The sequence below is a fragment of the Apus apus genome, chromosome 7 (assembly GCF_020740795.1).
Source record: "Apus apus isolate bApuApu2 chromosome 7, bApuApu2.pri.cur, whole genome shotgun sequence".
NCBI classification, from domain to species: domain Eukaryota; kingdom Metazoa; phylum Chordata; class Aves; order Apodiformes; family Apodidae; genus Apus; species Apus apus.
Window position 1 is genome coordinate 1080800 of NC_067288.1, and position 12122 is coordinate 1092921.

A 12122-nucleotide genomic window follows, 5' to 3' on the forward strand; every position below is an offset into this window, starting at 1 on the left:
AAATCCCAAAGCTGCCAGCTCAGGGCCTGATCCTCCCCCACTGAGCTCCAGAGAAGCAGGATCCCTGTATTTACATTTCTCCTGGTTGGGGAGATTTCAGGAATCCATAAGCAAAAGCTATTCTAAGTCTCAAAAAACATGCATTCTCTTTGGGATTCTCCAGGCAAATTACTTATTGATTTTTCTCAGCACATACTGCTGATTGTTTGGGGCTTTTTTCTGGCATCTTGTCATGTAATCATAAAAATTTCCCTCTGATAATATGGATATAACCCCAAATTTATAATGTGTTTGAGTCAATAGAAGCTTAGGCTGTCTCAGAACACCACAGTTATGAAGTTAATGCAGCTGGAGAGCACATACCATCGCTAGATGCATGTCAATGACTTCAGAAGAGCCCAGATGGAGACAAAAACCACCCAAGGTGGACACAGCTTTAACGTAAAGGCAGGCGTGGGAGGGAGCAAGGTGAGGGTCCTGCTGGCCACGTGATGAAGGCCTCTGACAAGGAGGAGGGACAGGCCATCTGCCTCTCACAAGCCCCATCTCAGGCAATGTTGTGGTCTCCATGCAACATAATTCCCACCTGCCTTCCCGTACCTGCCACTTGCTCCTCAGAGTGAGCCCTGACTGCAGCCCTGCCAAGAGGTCAGTGTGGATGAAGGAGGAGTCACTGAATGAAGTCCCTGCTACTCTCATCCCTCTTCACGGCCAGAACCAGAAGTGCTGCAAAGCCACAGAGATGTGTCCACCTACAACCTTCTGCTCTCAATCGAAACCGAAAGGAGTAAAAAAGCCCCGCAGTGTGAGAAAGCTGACTCCTGCAAAAACGTCAAGCACGTTCTTGCAGAGGTGAAAGGCCAAAATTCCTGTGGTGCAAGTCAGGGAAGTCCCAGGAATGCCTGGATGCAGCTCATGGGCAATTCCACACCCCTCCATGAGCAAACGCTCAGGCAGCTGCATTCAAAAGAGGTGCTCTGTGTGTCTCCTGGCCAGTCCTCCCACAAGCCTAAGGAAAGTCCTTGCAAAGACTGTTGTCAGGCAACTGTAAATGAAATAACTTAGTCAAAATGACAGTCACCACAACCTAGAAACTTTGAGCACTCTAACTACCCTCCCATGTGAGAGTTTCCCCTCTATTTTTCACATAAATGGGAAGGAGAACAGGATCCAGTTTATCCGTGTCACATCCTTCCACCACGTTCTTCCAAGACACGCAAGAAGCATTCTTTTCCTTTTCCTTGATTCTTTCACGAGGAAAACCTGCCAGGTTTGGCCAGCGAGCATAGCTCATGTTGCAGGAGATTTTTTTTTTCCTCCTCCCTCATCTAAGAGGAAAGAAAAAGGAGAAAAATTTTTTTTCCACCCCAGCTTTGGAGTGGCCCTCCAGCAACTGTGTCCGCTCTCTGCAGATTGCTTATCTGGAGAGCGCCTGTCACGCTGGGACGGCTGATGCAGCAGGCAGGAGCAGGCTGCAGCGACCCACGCACTCACGCATCTAAACAATATAGAATATGAGATGTTTGTGTGAGCACAGAGATTTCTGGAGGGCACTTTAATATTTTTGTTTACATCAAAAAGTAAATACGGTTCCTTAAACAGCTGCCTCATGATCCCCAGCTGTTCGTAAATATAAAAAGAAAGTGACATTTGCTTCAAAACAGCTAGTGAATTATGTCTCTTGAACAAAAACCCAGCAACTCAGCTTTAGGTTTGTACTGCAGCGAAAACTTCAGCCAGTGCACAGAGCACCGTGCATTGCTGAGAAATAGGTTTGATACTGGTCTTAAACTGGAAGAGGGGAGATTAAGGTTGGACACTAGGAATAAATTATTCACTGTGGGGGTGGTGAGACAGGTTGCCCAGGGAAGCTGTGGCTGCCCCATCCCTGGCAGTGTTGAAGGGCAGGTTGGATGGGGCTTGGAGCAACCTGGGCTGGTGGGAGGTGTCCCTGCCCAGGCAGGGAGGTTAGATCTAGATGATCTCTAAGGTCCCTTCCAACCCAAACCAGTCTGGGATTCGATGATTTCCCACTAATGACCAGTCCAGAACTGGAGGTGGGACAAGGTCAGACTTTTCTTGGCTGAGTCACTCTGAGCTGACACCTTGCCCAGCGCCCTGCAGGGCAGCCAGCCGTGGAGGGGCACCCTGCCCTCTGGGGCACCCAAAGGAAGAGGTCCCAGCAGCAGGCTGGGCTCAGGGACTCACCCCTACCACACCTTGCCATCGCTGTCTTACCTCCAAACACCTCAGCAAAATGCCACAAAATGTTCACTGATCTGAAGGAAACTTAGGCTAGAGGTTTGATGTTCGTTCCTTGGTCCTTAATGTATGAGCTTAGGCAGGGCTCACACACCTGAACAATCTGGGTTTTTTTCCAGCTACAGCAAATGTTATTAGAAAAAGGATATCAACCTTGCCTGAGCTTACTTTGATGATATTGAAACAAACTCATTTTGAGTGGGCTGACTTGTCAAGCTATCTAGATCGCTCCCAAGCCTCCTCATTTACCACTTCATCAGCCCTCTGTCATCTCTACGCTTTATCTGCAGTGAGTTTGCACTGCTTCAGGATAAAAACATTGAAAAGCTTCTGCCTGCTCCTAATCTATGCAGACCCCAGTTACGAGGGAAAAATAAAGGAAAAAAAGTAATCTGATGGTTATTCTACAGTAACTACAGCTGTGTCAGTTTTTAATCCAATTAAAGTGAATTTCCCTGCTACTAATTCTTCTACGGAACGTAATGCAAACTAGTTTAAATGCATTACAAAAGTCTAGTGGACTAAGTACATCAAGCTCACCACTTCCTTTACCGCCTACATTTGTCATCTCATCATGATTAAACAAATCTTGCTTGGCAAGAACCTATTTCCATATCCCACGTTCTCCAGTGTTCATTCTATTCCCGTCCTCTCATTCTGTATTAACTGAATCCTGTATTACGTCCACAACTGATGTCATGTGAACCAAGCAGAAATATTCAGATGACACACAGACCTTGCTGTGGAGGGTTGTTCTTTTGCAATATTTAATTGTGTTGCCATTTCTGAATCACCATTAGGGATTTTATCACCCTCATCTACCAGGGGGCCTGTAACACAGCAAAGGCTTCTCTTTCCAAAGCTGCATAAGAAAAACCTTCTGCCAGGCATGGTTCTTTCCCTGTATTTTTAGATTCTTTGTCATATTGCCAGCTAATTTCCATTTTTGTCCCTTTTTGTGTCGCTTTTTTTTTTTCCTTAATGTTTCTAGCTTTTTCCTTCACTTCTCCACTGAACTAGAGCAAACTTTAAGCTAGAAATTGTTCTTTTTTTCCTTCCCCTCCTCACCCCCCCATTGCTGAGTTGTGGCACACTGGTGGGAAGCCCCTCCAAATTCCATTCATATTTTACTCTCTTAAAATGTTCCTTTCAACTGATGTTACCGTTTAACTTCTTTCACTTTAAGAAATACACCTTTTTGAAGCCTTCAGTACACGTGGACTGCCCCCCTTCTACATGGACTATCATCTAGCTGCTGTCAATGGATCCTTATGCAGCAAACAACTTCCATTTCACATCCTGATTTACCTTCATTCCTCATAAAAAGATCCAAATTGTGCTACCTCGTGGAAGGCACAGCAGCTTTTATGTTACAAAATTATCACTGACACTGTCAGAAAAGTGCAGGAGATAACCACAGCTTAAAGACCACCTCCTTTTTGCCACAGGACAACACTGCATCATTCTGCAGTACACCGTGTCATGGTGCTTCTCAGAGACAGGGAGCTGAGCTGGGCTGTCCAGAGGTCTGACCCTGAAAACAGTGATTTCCTACATTCCATGGCTTGAAGATATATATTAGTTGTTATTCACTGCATGGTCAACTTCTGGATAACCCAGTAGATAAATCACTAGTGCCTACAAGGACTGGAGAGATGGTGTCATGGAAAGCAGGCATCTGAATAAAAAAAATTGTTGTAACTCCAAGCTCCATATCTTATTGTAACTCCCATCTTTAACCACAGTTTCAGACACACACAGGGTTCCTGTCCTAAGCCTGACTGTTGGCAGCTCCTGAAGCCTTTGGAGACATTGCACATCTACTCTCAGCACTGACCCATCAGCACAAACTCTTAACAATGCGTTTTGGACAACGAGGCACAACTGGGGTTGGACATGGAAAAGCCTGGCCCATCTTGCAGCTCACCAGCACACCCCAGTTACCCAATCACAGCAGTTCAGCCCTCACCAAGCCAGGTGAGCCCTCACCAAACAGCAAGCAGAAAGACAGGAAAAAGCACAACTCAAGAACTCAGCAACCTGAAGTCCAACCTCAAGTCCCTTGTTCCTTGTTCCAGTCCAGATGGGATCTACATGCCTTCATATGCTTAGACAAAAACAAAAATTACTCCTTGAGACAACATCTCACTAATTTGATACAAACTCCCAAATTCTTACAGCAGAGAGTCTACTGTCCCGCTCTACCTCTGACAGCAAACTTCTCAAGGCATCTCTGACTGTTGCCATAAGTCCAAAGAACAAAGAGACTTTGGAATTAATATGAAAAAAGTTGCAAGGAAAGTTGAATATTTACAAACTGTAACTGAAAGCAATTGCACGTTCTGGTTTTCCTAGAACATGATGCACTCAGCAGTGCTGCCAGCTCTATATGTTAAATACTAAACCTGTGCCATCAACTCCAGTGAGAATGTCCCACTAGGAAGGGGGTTGTCTTCCTCTGGAAAATCTGGTGTTTCCACAGAGCAGACTCCCAGGGTTCAGAGAAACTTGCTGAACGTTCACAAAAGCTACTTCTCTTCCTGCGGTTGCTCATTTCCCTAAACACCATCTCAAGAACATCTTATTTTATTCTGAAACCTGTTTTTGAGCACCTGGGGAAGAGGAGTTCACACCTAACTCTCCTTCACCTTCCTTTCTTCTGCTTATGAACATCTGTGGCAGAGGACAAGCCCACCTTCTACTAAGTTTGCTAAATTAGGCTGATATCTTCAAAACGGTTGTCAGCTTTTCCCCTTTTCTTCTTTATCTGCTGCTGCAGACAGCCTGCGGGAACAGATTTCATTTCTGAAGCTGGCCAGCAGTAAGTTTTGTCCTGAACTATATTTATTTTTTGTGTTTCCAAAAGTTGCCCATCAGAGTATCAAGTTTGGTTCTTATCAGATAATTACACAGCACTTGCTTCCTGAGGCAATTTTAAATCAATCTCAGGAAAGGCAGTAACTATACACGGTAGATAATTATAGTCCATTAAAGTACCTTAAGATTAGATTCAGAGATCACTAATCACACAAGGTCATAAATGTACTGCACCTTTCTGTGGTGGTGTCTGAATTTTGATATGTAGCCCTTTGGCAGGAAAAAAAAAAAAAATGTTCTAGGGTTGTTTTTTTATCGAGCAAAATATCAGGGGCAAATACCAAACTAATTAAAAACATGCTAAATTATTGCCTTAAAAGCGATTTCAGTTCTAACCAGTCAGTCACCGACAGAAAACAGGAGCATAAAGCAAGAATGTCATTTTAAAGATACTCTTGACAAAACATGTCATATTTTATATTTAAAATAAGGTCTAATCAAATGTTTTCCTGACTTCAGGAAAATGGCTCCTTTAACTGCTGAGGGAGGCACGTGAAGTGTGCTTGACAAGTATGTGATTAAACGAAGCAGCTTCCCCACGAGTCGCGCCGATCAGAAATTCTCCAACTAAGTGTTTTCCCTATGGCAAAAAATCATTTTTGCTCAAAACATCCAAAATCCATTAAGACAACCAAAGCAGATCTGTCTGAGGCCAGATTATCCCAAACTGCAACACTCCCTGCATTCTTTGATCCCGCCCTGAGCTGCGCCGGGCTGGGCCGCGGCCATTTAATGTCTTTTGCCATGGTTGGTGGTGATCACCAGAGACAGCTGTGGTTTAGAGACAACATCTTGAACAGAGTCACTGAACCCAAGCAAAGCTGCATGTTTGTTCTAGCAGCTCAAAAGATAAGTCACACATATCTGGGAAAAATGGCATGACACAAGGCTCCTAAAGGCTTCAGCTAAGGTCACCACGCTCATTGCCAGGTCTTTATCCTCCTTCTATCATGGCATGATGGCTTATGTGAGACTTTTGATCCTTATCTCCGTTTTATTGGAATCCTGCCTGAGATTTTTCTAATTCCAGTCTTATCTACATCCTCCTGCACTTAGTACAGCATACCAAGCACTAGCCAACACCCTCAGGTAGCTGCTCACAGCTGCAGCTTACGTAAATTTCATGAGTAATACCTACAGAACAAGGGAGGGACGTTCACATATGACTCCTGCCCTTGGAGGGCAATTAAACATATCTCAGGGTGTGAGGTTAGTCATTTACCAGATCACTGCAAAAGGAGGTAGCTCCTCCATTACTTGGTGATCAAGCACTTTCAGCAAGAATCTCCAGAACCATTTCAGAGGTACTTGCCTCTGTATTAAACACCTGCTGTTGACAGCCAGCAGCTGAAGACAAACTATCTGACCTTCTAGAACACTCCTGAAGGTCACCAAGGATGTCAGCCTTCTGATTCAGATCTCCAGCAGCCCAAAACTCAGAGTGTAAAAGACAATGGAAGGTATACTTACCATACAGTCAAAACCAAATCCTGACCTGATGCAGCTGTAACACAGGGCTCCTAATCCCACAGCCACATGGTGAGCAGCTCCTCAGACCCCCGCCCAAGCTGTATCACAGCTGTGGAACAGCTTTGGCCAGTAACCAGGTGACAGACACTCTCCATTATTGCCCCACCACCCTCCCAGGGGAAGACTAGAAGAGGAATAAGGAAGAGAGACTTCAAGGTTGGGAAAACAAACCAAATTAAAAAAAGGACAAACAATTACAAATAAAAAAATCCCCTAGGTTTAATGAAGTAATAATAATGGTCATGAATTATAATAATTATGGGGCTCTGAGCAATCTATTCTAGTTGGGAGATGTCCCTGCTTATTGTAAGGGGGTTGGAGAGGATGACCTTTAAAGGTCACCTTCCAACACAAGGCATTCTATGATTGAATTACAAATCTATACGCACAAGTTATTAAATGTGGAACCGATGCTCCTCAGTGGTAGTCACCTCCCCAGCAGAACAGCCCCACCAGCAAACGGGGGTGCCCGAGGGCAGAGCCCCAGTGGCAGCCACCCCAGGCTGTGAGCAGCCCAGCCTGTCCCACCTGGGGAGGAGTCGGCGACCTGTCGCGGGGAGCAGGTGTCCCCATGGGCAGGTGTCCCCGCAGGCAGGTGTCCCCGTGGGCAGGTGTCACCCTGGTCCTCTCAAGCCAGGACAGCAGCAGACAATTGTAGGCAAGCGTGGTTACTATCAAACTAAGTCATAACCAAACATTTCCACGGGAATTCATCGCCCCCATGGCCAGGCAATTAATCCGGGCTCGTTGCCCCCACTGCTGCTACAGACATGAGAGAGAAACAGGCGCGCTCTGAGAGTAACCACCTCATTTTCTTAGGCAACTCCTCCAGAATGAGATTAATTGGTGATACAGCAGCTTCCTAACCTCAAGTCGGAATCTGTGAAGTGCACGTACAGAAACACCTGAGAACTGCTGACTTCTTCCACGTGCAGAGAACTAGCTCATTAATTTGGCTTTGCAGATAATTAAAAGGCACTAAGAAAGCTGGAAGTAACACAGCTTGCTTGTGAGGCAGGCAATGCAAAGAATGTGACAGTATTTTCACCAAAAATGCCCACTTGTGAAGGCTGGTATAAATTGGTTGTAAGAATATGGTACATAAAATTATTGTAAAGGTCAGAAATCTTCTGTACGTGGCCAGGGGGATTTTTATGCAAGATTACAAACTAGCACTTCAAAACATTGACAAGAATATTTCTTGCATTTCTTTGCAATTCAATAACTCACATTCACCAAAGATTGCAAACGTGAGCAGCCCCACTCTGCAGAAAAGCTGCTCAACAGGGCGCTCAGATCTGCAGACAAGTCTTTGCAGGACTGAGAGCTGAGTTACCAGAACATCAACAGAGGAACACAGATAAAGCAATTACTTATTCTTTTTTAAGATCTGAATTATCTCAGCAATTGTTAAACTGCTTTAACTTTCAAAACTGGGCTTTAGGATACTAATCTGGAATATATCATTAATCATGAGTATTATAAATGTTCCATGGTAATGGCTGAAGCCCCTTGGTGACATCAGGGTTGCATTGTGTGTGCTCTACACATTCCAGCAGGAAAAAATCCTGTTCCCTAAAACATTGGAGAGTCTTGGAGAGACAAGGCAGATGAAAGGTAGAGGAGAAACAGACACAGTTCAGTAATAAGTCTGGGAGTAAAGACAGGTTCGTGATGAAATCAGCAGTAGAATCAAGGTCTCTCCCATCCCCAATCAGTACCTTATACACAAAATCATTCAATTTTAATTAAAAATCTTTATCAGTGCTAATAGAATGCAGCATAAAGCTGGGGTGAGTCTAGGTTTTCTGCAAATACTTTAAAAAATAATATTCTAAAGAAACTTTTACGTCACAAGGAGAAAGTCTCCTGGGAACAAAATTTATCGTGGAGCACGTCGGCATTTGCTGAACATGAAGGAAAACAGCACTGGGGTATGAACGAGGCTCCACTGAATAAGCAGGAAACCTCCCACCAAAAGCTGCTGTCTCCAGCTCTCTACAGAGCGAGGCAGACATGGCTTTTGCTCCACTTTTATGACATACATTGCATAGTTATGCTGGAGTCACATTTAGAAGGTTTTTCTCTGCAAGGCTTTAACTGGGTGTTGGCAAGCGACAGACGAGCTGAGGGACCAGCAGAAAAGTCCACATCCTCAAATACACTATGGTCAAAACTAAAACTAAAAGTAGGCCGTTTCTTAAAACACAGGTGGGAAGATTAAGGGCCAGACCCAAGGGGGGTGAATTCTGCACTGAGATGTGGGATGCAGGACCCAGAGCCAGACCAGGAGCACAGTGAGACCTTCAGAGGCTCTGGTGAAATCCGAGCCTCAGTGGGCCTGTATTTAGAACCCATTAAGAAACCAAGGACAGAAATAAACCCCCATCTTCCTCCCATGCCTTTAGTTGTGACTGGAGAAGTGCTTTTGCCAGTGACCCTGGAACAAAAAGAAATGGGGGAGGAAAAAAAAGAAGAAAGAAACCCAAACAACTGAAAATAACTAGGTATTGTAGTCATTTACCCAGAAGTGGGAAATTTCGTTTTCCTACCCTGCCCAGGTGAAATCAAGCCTGTGTACTTAGGGACCAGGAAAGATGATCTTGTCCAACACAAAGCAGAGAAAACTTCGAGATGACGAGGCACAAAAAGAGAGCGAGTAACCCAGGTGGAGCCTGAGATGGCAAAGCAGGAGCTGAGACACCCGTGTGGGTCCTGCCTGGTCCCAGTCTTCTGTTTAAGCTGTTTAAGTATTTCAGCTACTTACTGTATATTTTGACAGACTTTTACAGGAAAGAAGTGTCTGTTCTTAGCATGGACACCTTTCATTTCCAACTGCATTTATTTCATGTGGAGGCTGATCCAACCTCCATTTTCATAACACTTCATTTCAATACATCCCGTGTCATGGGACCTTGGGATTTTAATATCCCATTGCTGGTAAGTGAAACTCTCATCTCATTCAGCAAGAACAATGTTTGCCTTTGGCCTGGAGCAGAGCAGAGTGATTGAAGCTCTTGGGAATTCATTTCAAAGCCAATTAATTTACCACGGCCACATCCTCCCCATCAGAAAACACCCACCAGAAGTGTCAGTCTTTAGGGTGCAGCTCTTGCAAACATGTGTTGGCAATTGTCAGAAACTAAATGTGAGCCTGAAGGAGTGATTAATTATATGTGAAGCCAGCAAATGGGCACAAATGGATCAAACACTTGTCTCAACAAGCACTACAAGTTCCCTTTCATGTTGTCAGAAGCAAAGCCCAGCACAGAACATGGGACCAGTTTCCAAAGTTTTGACTTTGGTTGGATCATTCGTTCACTTCTTGATCCCCAGTAATTCTATAAGGCAGCAAGATTTTTCCCCTGCACAACACACTGGCAGGATCATCATTAACACGTAAGAGAACAAGAAACAAGGGGGAGATGTTACATGGAGAAGCTGGGGAAGGTGTTATCACCTATAGCCACACTGCATCAAAGTGAAAGACCAAGAAAAGGTCATTAGTTAATGACTGGAAAGTCTTCCATGCTGGACAATTCACAGAAGGTAGAGTTACTACTCCACCTGGTAGATGAGGAAGTGCATATGATCCCCAGGAATTCCCCAATCTGAGCAAATCTTCCCATGGATGTGTTACAGGAAAGAAAAATTGCAAAAAAACCCTGTTATCCTCATTTAGAAAAGGTCACCTCATAAAGAACATCCAGATTCTCCTACCTCCATCCAGCAAACCTCCTTAAACGTGGCCCTCTGGAGATGTAGGTGCTTGTGACAGAGCCCACTCCTCTTATCCAGAGTCATCTCAGAGATTACTTTTCTTCCCAAGGCCAAGTGGAGGGGAATTGCTGGCATCATACTTCTCTTAAACAATTCAATATATCAAGGTAAACAGATTTTTGTGGTTTTGTACTTCTGACAAGGTACATATATTAATAAAGGAAAGCATCTGTCTTCTGCTTAAACACATCTGCAGAGTGCCCTGGTTTTATTGCTCAAGTACTCGTGTTCTAGCAGAGTGCAGCTTTTGAGGAATAAAAGAATAAAGAAATAAGTTGGAACAAAGCATAAGTTTCAGTAGGATTAGAAATGGACAGCTTTACCTTGGAAAACAGAGAGAATCTAATCCCATTCTTCAAGCTGCAAAAAGACTTCAGGAATTCATCCCAGAGTTGTGGTCCAGCTCAAGAACAGAGTCACTGAGCAGCTAAAGAAAATGGGCAATTAGATAAATTAAATATTAATACCAATGTTTAACGTTATTCAATGATTAAATAAAAACTAACATTAACTCAAATTATAATAATCAAATACAGCTTCTTTACTCCAGACGTGCCCAATATCAGCCACCAGTCTCTTTGGTGTCTAGAAGTCGCTGACCGGGCAACATTTATTAGGATCAGGAAGAAGTAGCAAAGAACACTTTTTGTCCAATGAACAGGAGTATGATAAGATAAAGTTTGATACTTCCTCACTGCTTTTTTACTCACTGTTCTTTGAATAATCTCACAGTCTTCACTCACAGAAAACACCCCTGTCTTGACTGCTTCCCAGAGATCCCCTTCATCAGGTAACCTGAGGAATGTGTGACGAGAATATCTGAAGAAAAGAGAAACACCCAAAATATCAACAAAACATCTGAGCAGGAGAACCAAAGGATTCCTTCCAAGTGCATTTTCACAACTGAGAGCACACCAAAAAAGATTTCATACCATCCTGATTCACTTCAGAGGAAAAGGAGCGAGGTTTGGTTTTGGTTTTTTTAGTAAGGAAGATAATAAAATATATGTTGAATATTGTTCTGCCTTTGGGGTAGGCTGCAGGGTCAAGACCTTGTAGTAGCCAACTGTGAATTCAAGAGAAACAAGAAGCACTCAGACTGTAACAGCCACCTCAGGTACTGTGCTTATATTTCCATTTTTATTTTCTGTAACTTCTCACAATGTCTGAATGAAGCATTCTTTAAAAGCCACTGACATTAGTTCTTCAGGAAAAAAATTCTCTGGCACCAGCAGACTCGTGCCATCTGGCTACCACTCAGAAAGTGAAGAGAGAACCTAATGAGGTTTCATGACTTGTAAGAAGGCTCTACCAGGTGTGATTCCTTTTCTCTCAGCAATCACGACTCCTGCACAGGCTGGGAAGGCAGCGGAGCACAGGGGAGCTGAGGAACATCCCCAGCCTGTGTGGAGGCAGCTGAGGGGTTCAGAAACACAGGGCACAGAAAGGAGTCCTCTTACCAGGAAACGTGGGTGGGGGCTGCAAGGAGGAATCAGGCTTGGCTGGCTTTGCTGTCAGCACTGGGGAAAGGCTGTGCTGGGGGCAGCGTGGTCCCTTCCCCAGCCATGCAGCCTCCAGCCCTGTGTCTCTCGCAGGAGACAGTTCTGTCCTCCATTGCCAAAGAATGCTCCAGCCACCTCGAGTTGAAATGGTCCCAGCAACCAGAGCAAACC